General features: G+C 40.5%; 1 long non-coding RNA gene across 1 annotated transcript in view; it reads right to left on the bottom strand.

Moving 5' to 3' along the window:
- Positions 1 to 12,523, bottom strand: part of LOC143634227 (uncharacterized) — a 287,183-nt gene extending 274,660 nt beyond the window's left edge. The window contains exon 1 of the long non-coding RNA XR_013153812.1: positions 12,457 to 12,523. This is a non-coding gene — a long non-coding RNA (uncharacterized LOC143634227). The remainder of the gene's footprint in view (positions 1 to 12,456) is intronic.
- Positions 12,524 to 13,381: the final 858 nt, after the last annotated feature.

Raw genomic sequence — 13,381 nt, 5'->3', positions numbered from 1 at the left:
CGTACACATGTTTAGACTCCAATATGTTGTTTTATAAAACTTTTTAGTGTTAGAATATCAAGTCATGGTGGTTCATGCACGATTTTTCCAACTCTATAAATCTCAAAATCTCAAATTTTTAAGCTTTAAATTCTCAAAAAAAAAAAAAAAACATTTACTATTGTTTTCGGTTTTGTTATTTATAAACAAAGTTTTATATTTTATCTAACACTAACATTTTCTTCATACTAACTCTAGGATTCACAAATCAAAAATCGAAATCTTATTTTATTTTATACACCTTTATATTCATTTCCTTTTTACCCAAAAACTTATCCCATTTTCTTTATAATTTTTTTAGCATGCCTCCGCTAAGACGCCAACCGCGCAAGAACTCCACTCGACGTATGGCCGCCATCATCGCCAAGAAAATGGCCGCTGTGATTCCCTAACTAATAACCCAAATACAAGCAAACCAACCCGCACCCGTTGTTGCACCTATTGAGCCCAAACCCGCATCCTACCTGCTTAAACAATTTACTAGTGCCAACCCGTCCGAATTCTATGGAACCAACTGTGCGACTACGTTGTTGCAGTGGTTCGAATCTGTGGAGAATGTGTTTTTACACAGCGAATGCCCCGAAGCGAAAAAGACAAACTTCGCTTCAAGCATGTTTAGGGGAACCGCCCTAACATGGTGGGGTAGTGTCACGCACTTCCAAGGTACGGATGTGGCCATGGCTCTTCCATGGGCCGAGCTCAAGGCGCTGATGAAGAAGAAATTTTGTCCTAAACACGAGCTCTAAAAGCTTGAGGTAGAATTTTGGGACCTAAAACAAGAAGGTGGTGATAACACCGCTTACTCGCTCCGTTTCCACGAGCTAAGCGTTCTTGTACCTCACTTGGTCACCCCAACCGAACGTGAAATTGACAAATATATTGGGGGTTTACCAATGAAAATCCGGGATTCAGTCATGAGTAGCAAACCCGCGAACCTTGAGGAAGCCATCACTTTAGCCGGTTGGCTATCGGAAAATCATGTGAAGGAGGGTACCCTAACCCTCAAGAAAACAATCGAGAAAGCCAAAACCGAGCCCGCTCCCCAAACCAAGATTGAACCCGCACCACAAGCTATAAACTACTCCAACTCCTCCCGACACAACAACAACAACAAGAAGAAACCCAAGACTAATTACCGAAACTTTGCCGTCACCCAACCTCAACCACCACAACAAGCCCAAACTTTTCCCCAAAACCGAAAACCTTATATTGGTAACTCCCCACTATGTAACACTTGCCAACTTCACCACCCAACGAACTCGCCGTGTCGCCATTGTACAATTTGTAACTGATTTGGTCACTTCTCCAACACATGCCGATCCACCCAACGAAACCAACCCAACCAACCTAACCCACCAACCCAAACAAGAAACTTTCCCCAAAATGCCCAAAACCGCTATGCACCATACCCATCAAACCAACCCCAACAACCCCGAGCTTGCTTTAATTGTGGTGATCCCAACCATTTCCGCCAAAATTGCCCACGTTTAGCTTTTGCCAACCAAGCTCAAACCGTAACCATACCATACTACCAAACACAAGCTTACCAAGTTCAAACTTACCAACCCCAAATTCCCCAACTCAATGCACCACTCATCCAACCCATCCAAACAATCCAAGCACCACCTCCACCTCCACAACAAGCACATCAAGTCAACCATGGTAATCAAGGGCGGGCGTTTATGATGAATGCAAATCAAGCTCAAGTGGCAAACGATGTTGTGAACAGTATGTTTTTGCTGAACTATCATTTGGCTTCTATTTTATTTGATACCGGTGCCGATAGAAGTTTTATTTCTTTGAAATTTGAGTCGAAACTTGCGATGCCTCGAACTAAGCTTTCCCGACCGTTCTCTGTTGAAGTCGCCAATGGAAATTCTATTACCATCAATTCCGTCGTCCGCGATTGCTCTCTTATTCTTTCTAAGCATAAATTCTCCATCGATCTCATCCCGATGCAAATGGGTAGCTTCGATGTCAAAGTAGGCATGGATTGGTTGTCTTTGCACCGTGCCGAAGTCGTTTGTTTTGATAAATTCATTCGCATTCCGCTTGTTAACGGCAAGGTTCTTAAGGTCTTTGGAAACACAACGTCTCGAAGGCTAAATCTCATGTCGTGTGCTCAATCGCAAAAGTACTTACGCCAAAATTACGTTCCGTTTTTAGCTCTCTCGGTGACAAAAGACAAAAAGGAAAGGAAGATCCAAGATATTCCTATTGTTCATGATTTCCTTGATGTCTTTCCCGATGATGTTACCGGTCTTCCTCCCGTTCGTCCGATTGAATTCCAAATCGATCTTGTGCCCGGCGCGATGCCCGTGGCCAAGGCTCATTATCGTCTAGCCCCGTCGGAAATGCAAGAACTATCAAACAACTCGAAGAACTTTCCGATAAAGGCTTCATTCGTCCAAGCTCTTCTCCTTGGGGCGCTCCTGTTCTCTTCGTGAAAAAGAAGGATGGTTCGTTTCGTATGTGCATCGATTATCGAGAACTCAACAAACTTACTATTAAAAATCGTTATCCATTGCCACGTATCGACGACTTATTCGACCAACTTCAAGGCGCAACTTGTTTCTCCAAAATTGATCTTCGATCGGGTTATCATCAATTGCGTGTTCGCGAAGAAGACATTCCAAAAACCGCTTTCCGTACTCGATATGGACATTTCGAATTTTTGGTTATGCCCTTCGGGTTAACAAATGCACCCGCGGTGTTTATGGACCTCATGAACCGCGTTTGTAAACCATTCCTTGATAAATTCGTTATTATCTTTATTGATGACATGCTTATCTTCTCTAAATCCAAAGCCGAACATGAACGTCATTTGCGTTCCATTCTCGAGCTCCTTAGAAACGAACAACTCTATGCCAAATTCTCCAAATGTGAATTTTGGCTCGAGGAAGTTCAATTTTTGGGACATATCGTAAACGACAAAGGTATTCATGTTGATCCCGCTAAAATTGAGGCTGCTAAGGATTGGAAAACTCCAACGACTCCCACGGAAATTCGATCCTTCCTCGGTTTGGCCGGATATTATCGGCGTTTCATTCGGAATTTTTCCAAGATCTCTTTGCCTCTTACCTCTCTCACCCATAAAGGACAACCCTTCGATTGGGGTTCGAAGCAAGAGGAAGCCTTTTGTACTCTCAAGGACATGCTTTGCAATGCTCCTATTCTAACTCTTCCCGATGGAAACGACGATTTTGTTGTATTTTGTGATGCATCCCATCAAGGACTTGGTTGTGTTCTCATGCAACGAGGTCAAGTCATCGCATACGCATCAAGGCAACTTAAGGTCAACGAGAAGAACTATACGACTCACGATCTCGAACTTGGTGCCGTCGTTTTCGCTCTCAAAATATGGAGACATTACCTTTATGGAACAAAATGTGTGGTTTTTACCGATCATAAAAGCCTTCAACACATTTTTGACCAAAAAGATCTCAACATGAGACAACGACGATGGGCCGAATTACTTAGTGATTACGACTGCGAGATTCGCTACCACCCCGGTAAAGCGAATGTTGTCACCGACGCCCTAAGTCGAAAGGTTAATATTAAATCCGTTCTGCTTCTAAGCGTCATTGTTCAAACCGATCTTCAAATTCGTATCTTTCAAGCTCAACGCACCTCCGTTGAAGAAGGTAACATGTATGACGAAATGTCATGTGGAGCCGAACTTAAACTCGAAACCAAACCCGATGGTCTTTTGTATTTTCTCAATCGTTTGTGGGTTCCCGATCGCGATGACCTTCGTACTTGTATTCTCGACGAATCTCATAATTCGCACTATTCCGTTCATCCCGGTGCGGATAAGATGTACTTCGATCTTCGTGCTACCTTTTGGTGGCCGGGTATGAAAAAGGACGTAGCGTTGTTTGTATCTAAATGTCTTACTTGCTCGAAAGTCAAAGCCGAACATCAAAGACCTTTTGGTCTACTCGAGCAACCACCGATTCCCTTTTGGAAATGGGAAGACATTGCTATGGACTTTTTCACCAAATTACCCAAAACCCAAAAAGGAAACGATAGCATTTGGGTGATCATCGATCGATTAACCAAATCTGCTCATTTTATTCCGATCCGCGAGAAGTATTCTGTCGAGCAGCTTGCTCAAATCTATGTTCGGGAAATCGTGTGCCGACACGGTTTGCCATTGTCTATCATCTCCGACCGCGATGCCCGTTTTACCTCTCATTTTTGGCGTTCACTTCAAGAATCTTTGGGAACACGTCTCGATCTTAGCACCGCTTATCATCCTCAAACGGACGGTCAATCCGAACGTACAATCCAAACAATCGAGGATATGCTACGAGCATGTGTTCTTGATTTCGGTGGGAATTGGGATTATCATCTTCCGTTCATCGAATTCTCCTACAACAATAGCTACCACTATAGCATTGATGTGGCTCCTTTTCAAGCTCTTTACGGTCGTAAATGTCGTTCCCTGATTTGTTGGAACGAAATCGGTGAAGCTCAAATCACGGGACCCGAAATGGTCCAAGAAGCCACCGATGTCATTGATCAAATCCGTAAAAATCTCCTAACCGCTAGAAATCGTCAAAAGAGTTACGCCGACAAACGGCGAAAACCGATCGAATTTAATGTTGACGATCTTGTCCTTCTAAAAGTATCTCCTTGGAAGGGGGTAGTCCGTTTTGGAAAGAAGGGTAAACTAGCTCCTCGTTTCGTTGGTCCTTTTAAAATTCTTGAGCGTGTTGGGAAAGTAACGTATCGACTTGAACTACCGCAAGAACTTGCCGGTGTTCATCCGACATTTCATGTTTCGAATCTCAAAAAGTGCCTAGCCGAGGGTAATCTTCATATACCCCTCGATGAAGTTCATGTTGATGAGTCTATGATTATGGTTGAACGACCCGTTGAGATTATGGATCGCAACGAGAAGAAAACCAAGCGTAGTCGTATTCGGTTAGTAAAAGTTCGTTGGGAATCACGGCGTGGCGCGGAGTTTACTTGGGAACTAGAAGACACAATGAAAGAGAAGTATCCACATTTGTTTGCATCGTCGTCTTCATCTTAATTTCGGGACGAAATTTCCTAAAGTAGGGAATACTGTGACATTCGTCAATTTCGGGTCACTTTTGTTATGTAAACCCGACCCGTTTGTAACCCGAACATTTCAAATATATAAAATATTGGATCTTGTCATTTAAAATATATAAAATATATAAAATATATTTTTTTTATATTATGCATTGTTTGACCATTTGAACATACCCATTTTTATACAAACCATAAAAGAATCTTTATACCCAACCCTTCACTCCTTCCTATATATATACACACCCATCTTCTTCATTTTATTCTTGCTACATCTCCAAAAACTCTCTCAAACTCCATAGATTCAAGGTTGTTATTTCTTATGTATTCTTGAAGTTTTGACTTCTCAAGTCAAACTAACTATAGTCTTTCATTCTAACTTGTTCATATAACATTACTAACTCTTGAATATGGTGGTACAACATATATATAATACACACCCCTTGTTTCCTTTATTTGTTACTTCACCGACTTTGGTTGGTTAAGTTTCGAATGTCATAAGGCAAGGCTTCATGGAGGACTTCGTGTTCTTGATATATATTTACACACACATAACTTATTATACATATCACTTATGACTAACTTCTAACCCTTTAGTTTGTTCATCTTATTTACAAGTTCCATGGTATGGGTTTGTATAAGACTAACCTCGATTTAACCGAAACTAGTCCAACCGGAAACCGAACTTTTGTTTACTAGTTTTGTTAAAATAGTTGTTTAAACATGTTTATTGCTATATTTGAGTTTCAAAAATCATTTTTACAAGTTCTTTGATATTAAGCATATGGAATCCATCTATGAACTCGTTGGGAGATGGAAATCGAACTAAACCGAAACTTTTGCTTAAAAGACTTGTAGTTAACTTTTTTTGTTGTAAAATTTAAGTTTTCTTCATTTATAAACCAATATACAAGTTCTATGATATTTGGGCATGTAGAAACCATCTATGAACTATTTGTGAGATGGAGACCGAACTATACCGACTTTTACTCGCTTAAGACACACAAGTGTGTTTTTAGTTATCAAGACTTGTATATTTCTTTAGAAAAATAGTTTACAAACTGATTTTAATTATTTTCTTAAGTACTTGGAATAGTTGGATCCAACTTGATCTCATAACATAGCTTGGACCGACAAAACCGAACACTCGCTTAACGTGCGTTGTTAGTTCTAAACAATAGATCTACATACTTGGTTAAGTGTTAGTATGTTTTAATGAGTTATCTCATAACAATTAATATTTTGGAAAGTTGACTTTGGGTTTGACCATTTGTCAAGACCCGAACCGACAACCCGAACACTCGTTAAAAACCCGTTTTAGTATCTTTAGCCTAATGGAACTTGCATTTTAGCACTTTCCCCACCTTATTACTTAACATTGGTTAAGTAAATATTAAGGTTAGATACTTTAACCCGGTTTTGAGCAAACTTACATTTTTTAAAAGGGTTATTATTATAAATTCTTAAATAGTTACATTTTAAACCTTGAACTTTAATTGATTAGTTTTTGCAACAATTATTTTATTTAAAGATCTTCAAGACAACCTTTCTAAATCCAAGACTTTCTTCTATTTAGGCTTCATACGTTAAACTCGTCGTTCCGACAAATCTCCAAATAATCAATCTTTCAAGTTTATTACTTGAATGTGAGTAACTTCATACCCCGTTTTCTATCTTTTATTTTGGGGGTGACATTTCAACTTATCTAAACTAAATGTTTTATACTTGGGTCTTAAACCACAAACGTTGTTGTATACCTTACTTGAATAATTGCTCGATTTGGTGTTCTATGCTTATTTGACTATGTGTTTATCGCTTTTGGATGGTGGAACTATAAATCCTAGACCATTTGGCAACCCCTCATGGCAAGGTGTCGTTAACGTAATGCAATTAACGATAACTATAAAATCCTAAACTATTTGGCAACCCCTTATAGTTGGGTGTCGCTAACTTGTTAGCGATAACTATTTATCAAAGTTTATAGCTATTATTTATGGTTTTGTATACTAGTTTTGTGGCTTTTCATACTATATATCAATTGTTCAAACTTATGAATTGCTCACCAACCTTTGTGTTGATAAACTTTATTTTATGAAATGTTACAGGTTTGCATCTAGGTTGATTATGGAGTTCGGTGAAGAAAACGTCACAAATACCGTTAGGATATTAGCAAAACTGAACAATATTTGATTTGCTATATTTTGTTATATTTTGTTGTATTTGAGTTATGAATATTTGGTTATGTGACATTTTCGATGATGTGAAATGAAATGAGTTTGTTAAATATTGTCGCTTTAAATAGTGTCATGCGCTTATGATCAATCGTTGCACCCCGGCATGTTCCGCCGCTTTTGGTCGGGGTGTGACACAATTCCTGCAAAGAAATGGACCCATGGACTTAGTGAAGGTAACATTTTCATTCAATGTATAGTATTTCAAAGTTGTTGTTGATAATGTATACATTATTTGAAAATGAATTTAAATGTGATTAGCATAAATCATGATCCTGCTTCAAGTTCATACAAGTAATTATTACTACTGGATTATGAAACCCAATAATCATTATCTGTAGGTTCCCAGCCGGATCTACACGGAATATCTCGTTCTACGTAGGTGCGGAATCCCTACGTAAGACGTTACGAGCGTAGAAGACGATACGAGTTAACACTATCGAACACACGTTACAATAAGCAAAGACACTTTGTATTGCAACCGGAAACACGTGATATCAATCACTGATTACACAACTCGTTACAACTCGATAACTGATTGGTTTTTGTTTCTAAACTCAGCCGTAACCTAATGAATATAAACACGACAACTTCGCCTGGCATGTTCAGGCGAAGTTGTCACTAACTTCGCTTATCTAACAAGTTCGCCTATATCAGCAAACTTGTTAGCTAACTTCGCTTACATACAAACACAAATCCAAACGACTCGATTACAGACACTATAAACTGAACTACTGACATCATGTACCAACAGACTCCCCCTTGGCAGTAGCTTCAATCTTTATCTTCAAACACGTGTCTTGAAATCTTAAACAATCTTGTATCTTCGTCTTCTAAGCATGAACTCCTTCACGTACACAAACTGATACAATTCTTTGATATTTCTTCGCTTCGTCTTTCCAAGCAGGAATATAAAATATCTTCTTCTCATTCAGCACCTGCAGATCAGCTTGAGACAAGTTCACTAGATGCATCGGATCATAGACTCTCAGCAGCTCTTGTTCATCTTCGTCCTCCATTACTGCTTCAGCTGTTTCACAATCTACATACCACCACTTTAGATCTTTGAGAACATCCTTGGGCATTTGTTTCATCGGCACTTCTTTCAAACACCGGATCGGTTTATACTTCATAATCATCCAAGGCTTGCCATCTGCTCTCAATCCTCTATCTTTGTCTTCAATAAGTTTTCCCTTTTGTGGTTTCAACAGCTAGAACTTCTTTTCCTTTATACTCTCTTTCCACACTATCTTCCCGATGACTCTAGCCATATTATCATCACTTCTGTTTATCAATCCCAATCTGGCTAAGTCTTTCACTTCACATTCAGGCAATGTATTCAATGATCTCAACATCCTCTTGAAGTACTGAATACCATCATATCTTTTAATCACGAAGAGCCTCAACTGCTCATCATATATCCAGCAAATAATCCCCCTTTCGCTTCAGCATAGCCTCTAATGTTGTAACTCTTCTTAAACATAGTAGGGACTGCCGGTTTCTTCGTTTTTACAAACCACTGAGCATAGCCTTCTTTCCATCTTGGCTGCTCTTCCCATTCCGTCTCATCATTTCCCATATCTTTACTCATATCTGCCTTATCAATATCTGGAATTTCATGCTCCACATTCTCCTCTACTATCTCTCCCTCTTCTATCTCATTATCAATAACTATCTCTGCACCAATCTTCTCTATCTCTCCGACTAGTAATACATCATCATCACCTATGAATTCATCATCCATCTCCTCAACATCCACTACCACCACATCATCACCACCAGCTGCACTTGTCGACTCCCCCTGAGATGTGGAAGTCCCAAGAGCTTGTTCAGTTCTTGGCAACTCTCCACCTGCACCTTTCGATGCATTGGGATCATCGTCTCTATCATTGCGCTTCTTAGTCCTCAGCTCATCGCCTTTACAGCTCGTCTCCCCCTGAGATGCCAAGAACTCCTTCAAAGCATCAATAATTTTGCCATGTTCTACCAGCAGGGACGACTGCAACTGATTCTCTGCAACAAGGCGCTGAATAGCATGGGTCTGGATAAGATTCACCCTTGATTGTTCTGCCACGACCCGTTCAAGTGCTGCTATTCGTTCAGAGTCTGATAGGGTTGCATCGAAATCAAACCTCAGATATGATATATCATGAGTGTACTGAGGAGGGATTTCCGATGTAACCGGGACCTCAGAAGTAGGTATAGACGTAACCGCAGGTGGTATCGTCACCGATAACCCTGCAGTGGCCACAACCGTCGACTCAATAAATCGTGCCACGACCTCCGTTGGAGTAAGAGTTGGAGGTGGCAACGATACAATCTCAGGAGCCGAAAGTTGGAATGTAGTGGGTGGGAGGCCGAATGCTGATGAGGTAGCCACCACGGGAACATCCGTGGCGCTTGGCCTTGTAACTTGTAATGTTGAAAGGACCATTGTCATACCGGACAGTGCTGGTGGAGTGAAACGTACCACCCTTGAGCTCTCACCGGCTCCCGAACCTGCACCTATCCGTTCCCTTCTTGATCTGCGAATCAACTGATGTACCTCTTCCTCATAGTGTGACTCGCTGTCATCATCAGTTCTCTTCCTTTTCCCATGAGTTCGTTCTTGAGTTACCAAAATTCGTCTCGCTTCGACCAACTCATCTTCAGAATCAGAGTCAGCCACCGTTGTAGCTGCCCTAGTCACATGCACACTCGAAACTCTTTCAACTGAGAATTGCACATTTTCCTCAGGGTCCACCCTCTCCATATCAAAGAATCCTTGACCACCAAACTCTGCGTCAAGGTCTACATTCTCCTCCGGTGACACAACAGGAGCAGCAGGTATAGCTTGAGGTTCTCCTGCCTGTTGTGGTGCCGGGTCCCGAAACTCGTCCCCACGAGCAGGCACATACTCCGGGTTGATCAAGTACCCAAAAAGTGGAGTTTGTCGAGGACGGAGCTCAGGTTTGCTCCTCGCACTGGAAGATCTGTATTGGGCGAAGATCCGTTTGCTCACACTTTCAACGTATCTGATCGGGCGGCGCTGAGGTAGCGTTGGAGCAACATGATTCAAGATCATCTGAATGAATCTTGGATACATAAGAAATCGCTCACGCGCCACCGCTCTTCTCTGTCGATCTATCTCGTAGAAGACCATCTGACTAAAGTTGTAACGCTTATTATAAGTCAGAGCAGTCATCGCCGACTGCATGGTCGCGCCCATCCCATCAGTACCCGCCTTTCTCCCTGACATGCATAAAATCATGACATGCATGAGAAAGCGCCACTGATCGAGTAAGAACCCCTTCCGTCTCTGAGTATCCCCCAAGGGACCAGAGTATCCCATCCTCAGAAACGCTCCATCTCGGAAAGGAGCTACAAAGTCTGTCGGGTCATCCCTCGTCTCATCTCCAAACCGTAAAGCCGCCCGGATTTGTTCAGATGAGAACTGAACAATCTGATTGTTGACGGTTGCGCGCATCACCGGGGGCTCGACGCGACAGTCATACTCCACGGTCTGCCAAAAATCCTCAATGTTTGGCAAGGATATCGGCAGAGTTGTTGTAATCGCGTGGAATATACGCGAGCGTAGTAAGAATGTGATGATTTCGCGGAAATCATCAACACCACTCGCGTCAGGGTCTAATGTTATATACATGTTGTGACCCGGGAAGAACTGTCTTTGGTTATCTCCACCGTCATCACCGCCTGCACCACCTGCTCCAGCTACAGCAGCCATATCTGCAACAAACAGGCTATGTTAGATAAACTTCAAAGCAAATCACAAGTTCGCCTGTTACCATGAGCGAAGTTGTGATTTATTCTGTATAGGCGAAGTTAGAGGTGGGGCGAAGTTGGGAACAACTTCGCCTCAACTTGAACTTCGCCGGATAACAGTTAAGTAAGAAGGCCCAGGCGAAGTTAATGATAATTTCGCCTAACCACAACATCGCCTCATATACTGTTACGTAATAAAATATTAAGCGAAGTTAAACCTCAGGCGAAGTTACGGATAACTTCGCCTAAACTGTAACTTCGCCGAATATGAAACGGCATCAGTTAAGGTTTTCAATCGACGTGTAGTTGGTGAATTTGGAGATTGAAGACTCCGTTACACATGATTTTATGAAGTTTTAGATGTTCAAGTAGATTACGACCACGTAATAACAAGTTTGAAATCGGGTGTTTAAGGTTTCGAAACACGAGGTCGAGAATCAAGTCGATACGACCAATGATTAACCTCAATAACATTGAATATACGACACTATAAACCTACACACCTTTAATCAAATTAGAACAGAGAAAGATTAACACAGTGAATCGATCGATAAGTTCGCTTAGGGTTGATAGTGAGTAAGTTCGCAGAGTTTGAGAAAATGAAAAAGTTTGACCATTGATTTCCTTTATATAGGATCAGAGTTATACCGGCGAAGTTATGGATAACTTCGCCTAGCAGGCGAAGTTATGTACAACTTCGCTGATATTAAAATTTTTCAAAACAAACCCCATAATTTGAACAATTTGCAATTAAGTTAGAAAACATCCTTTAAAGCGTTAAATGATACGATCAAGACCAAGTAACCAAATATAAAATCATACAACTACATAAGTAGGAAAATTTTAAAAAATAAAGTACACGGGATCAAATTTCAGTCTCGATAGGGACTACCATGTTTTAGAAAAGATCCGAACAGGAATCATACTAATTACGTGACTGTCACACAGATCCGTGTTCAGCTGTATTATGACATAAAGAAACAGGTTGTAAGCAGGTAAATAACTTAGAATGGTTTTCATCGTTTCTGTGATACGGGTTAGGTTCAATTAAGCTCAAAACTTAAGTGGGCAACAACTCAGAGATTATGATGTCTCCTATCTATTCTCAAAGCGTATTAGGCTTTCCCCAAGTCATCCCGAGTTGACTTCAACCCGTAGTGTCTGATTAAATAGTAATTACTCGTCGATCTTCAGACTCTTCTTCTCATACTCTTTCTTACATCTTGATTGAGAAGTATTAACATTATTAACTCTAGAATGTCTCAATCACTCACACATTTTTTTTTTTTTAAAATATTTACACAACTTCAGAGTAGTAAACAACTGCAAGTCCCGAATATGGATCACTGCAGTTTCTTGACACGCTATCTTCACGGGAATCAGAACACTCACGGGCTCGTGTATGACTGGGTAATCGCTTTTCTGCCTATCATACGGAAAGATATCTATGGAGACATGCACAACTCTTAAGGAGTTTCCACGTAAAATCTAGTAGATTTAGTTAGTATCACTTCTACTTTTACGCACCATAAAAAGCTACCATGACATACAATGACTGTTCTAAAGTCTTTTAGGCCTAATAACTTCACTAATTAAGCACACAGAATCAGTATATCTATCACTTTCCAAGGTTGGATCAATTTTCTGTTAAACATAGTAAAGGAACTTCTTACGAAGTAGTAGACTTGAAGAATAATTTCATCTCTCAAAAAAAAATTTTTAGTTCTATCGCCCCGATCAAATTGAAGTTTTCAGGTAAACGGCTATCCTGAAGATCCAATGGATCAGCTGGACCGACCACATACAAGTATGTGTCCTTCTAACCTAGTATGATCGACTAATTTTCAGCGAAAGAATAAAAACCCATCATAAACCGCCCCGGTCACTTTCAGTCATCTGGTTAATGGCTATCCTCATATTCTACAAGTAGAATTGAGGACCAAACATATCCGAAGATATGTCCTTCAAACTGAGGCAACCGACATAATTCTAAGCGATAGTGACGTTTTTTTTTTTTTTTAAATTTAAACAAAGTCAAAAACACGGTTACTCGGGATTGATCATCCCATTCAGCTCAACAAGGTTTTGAAAACGATTTTTGTCAAACGCTTTAGTAAACAAGTCAGCGAAATTATCTAACGTATCAACCTTTTCGAGCACAATCAGTTTCTTCTCAGTACAATCCCGTATAAAATGATGACGGATGTCAATATGTTTAGTTTTTCTATGCTTTACGGGATTGTTATTTACTGAGATAGCAGCAGTATTCTCAATGCAAATAGGAGTAT

Source organism: Bidens hawaiensis, unplaced genomic scaffold (genome assembly GCF_021521415.1).
Source record: "Bidens hawaiensis isolate Kalapana, Puna unplaced genomic scaffold, B.hawaiensis_p1.1 tig00007035_1, whole genome shotgun sequence".
NCBI lineage: Eukaryota > Viridiplantae > Streptophyta > Magnoliopsida > Asterales > Asteraceae > Bidens > Bidens hawaiensis.
The sequence above is the reverse complement of the archived record's forward strand: the minus strand, read 5'-3'. Positions and strand labels throughout refer to the sequence as shown.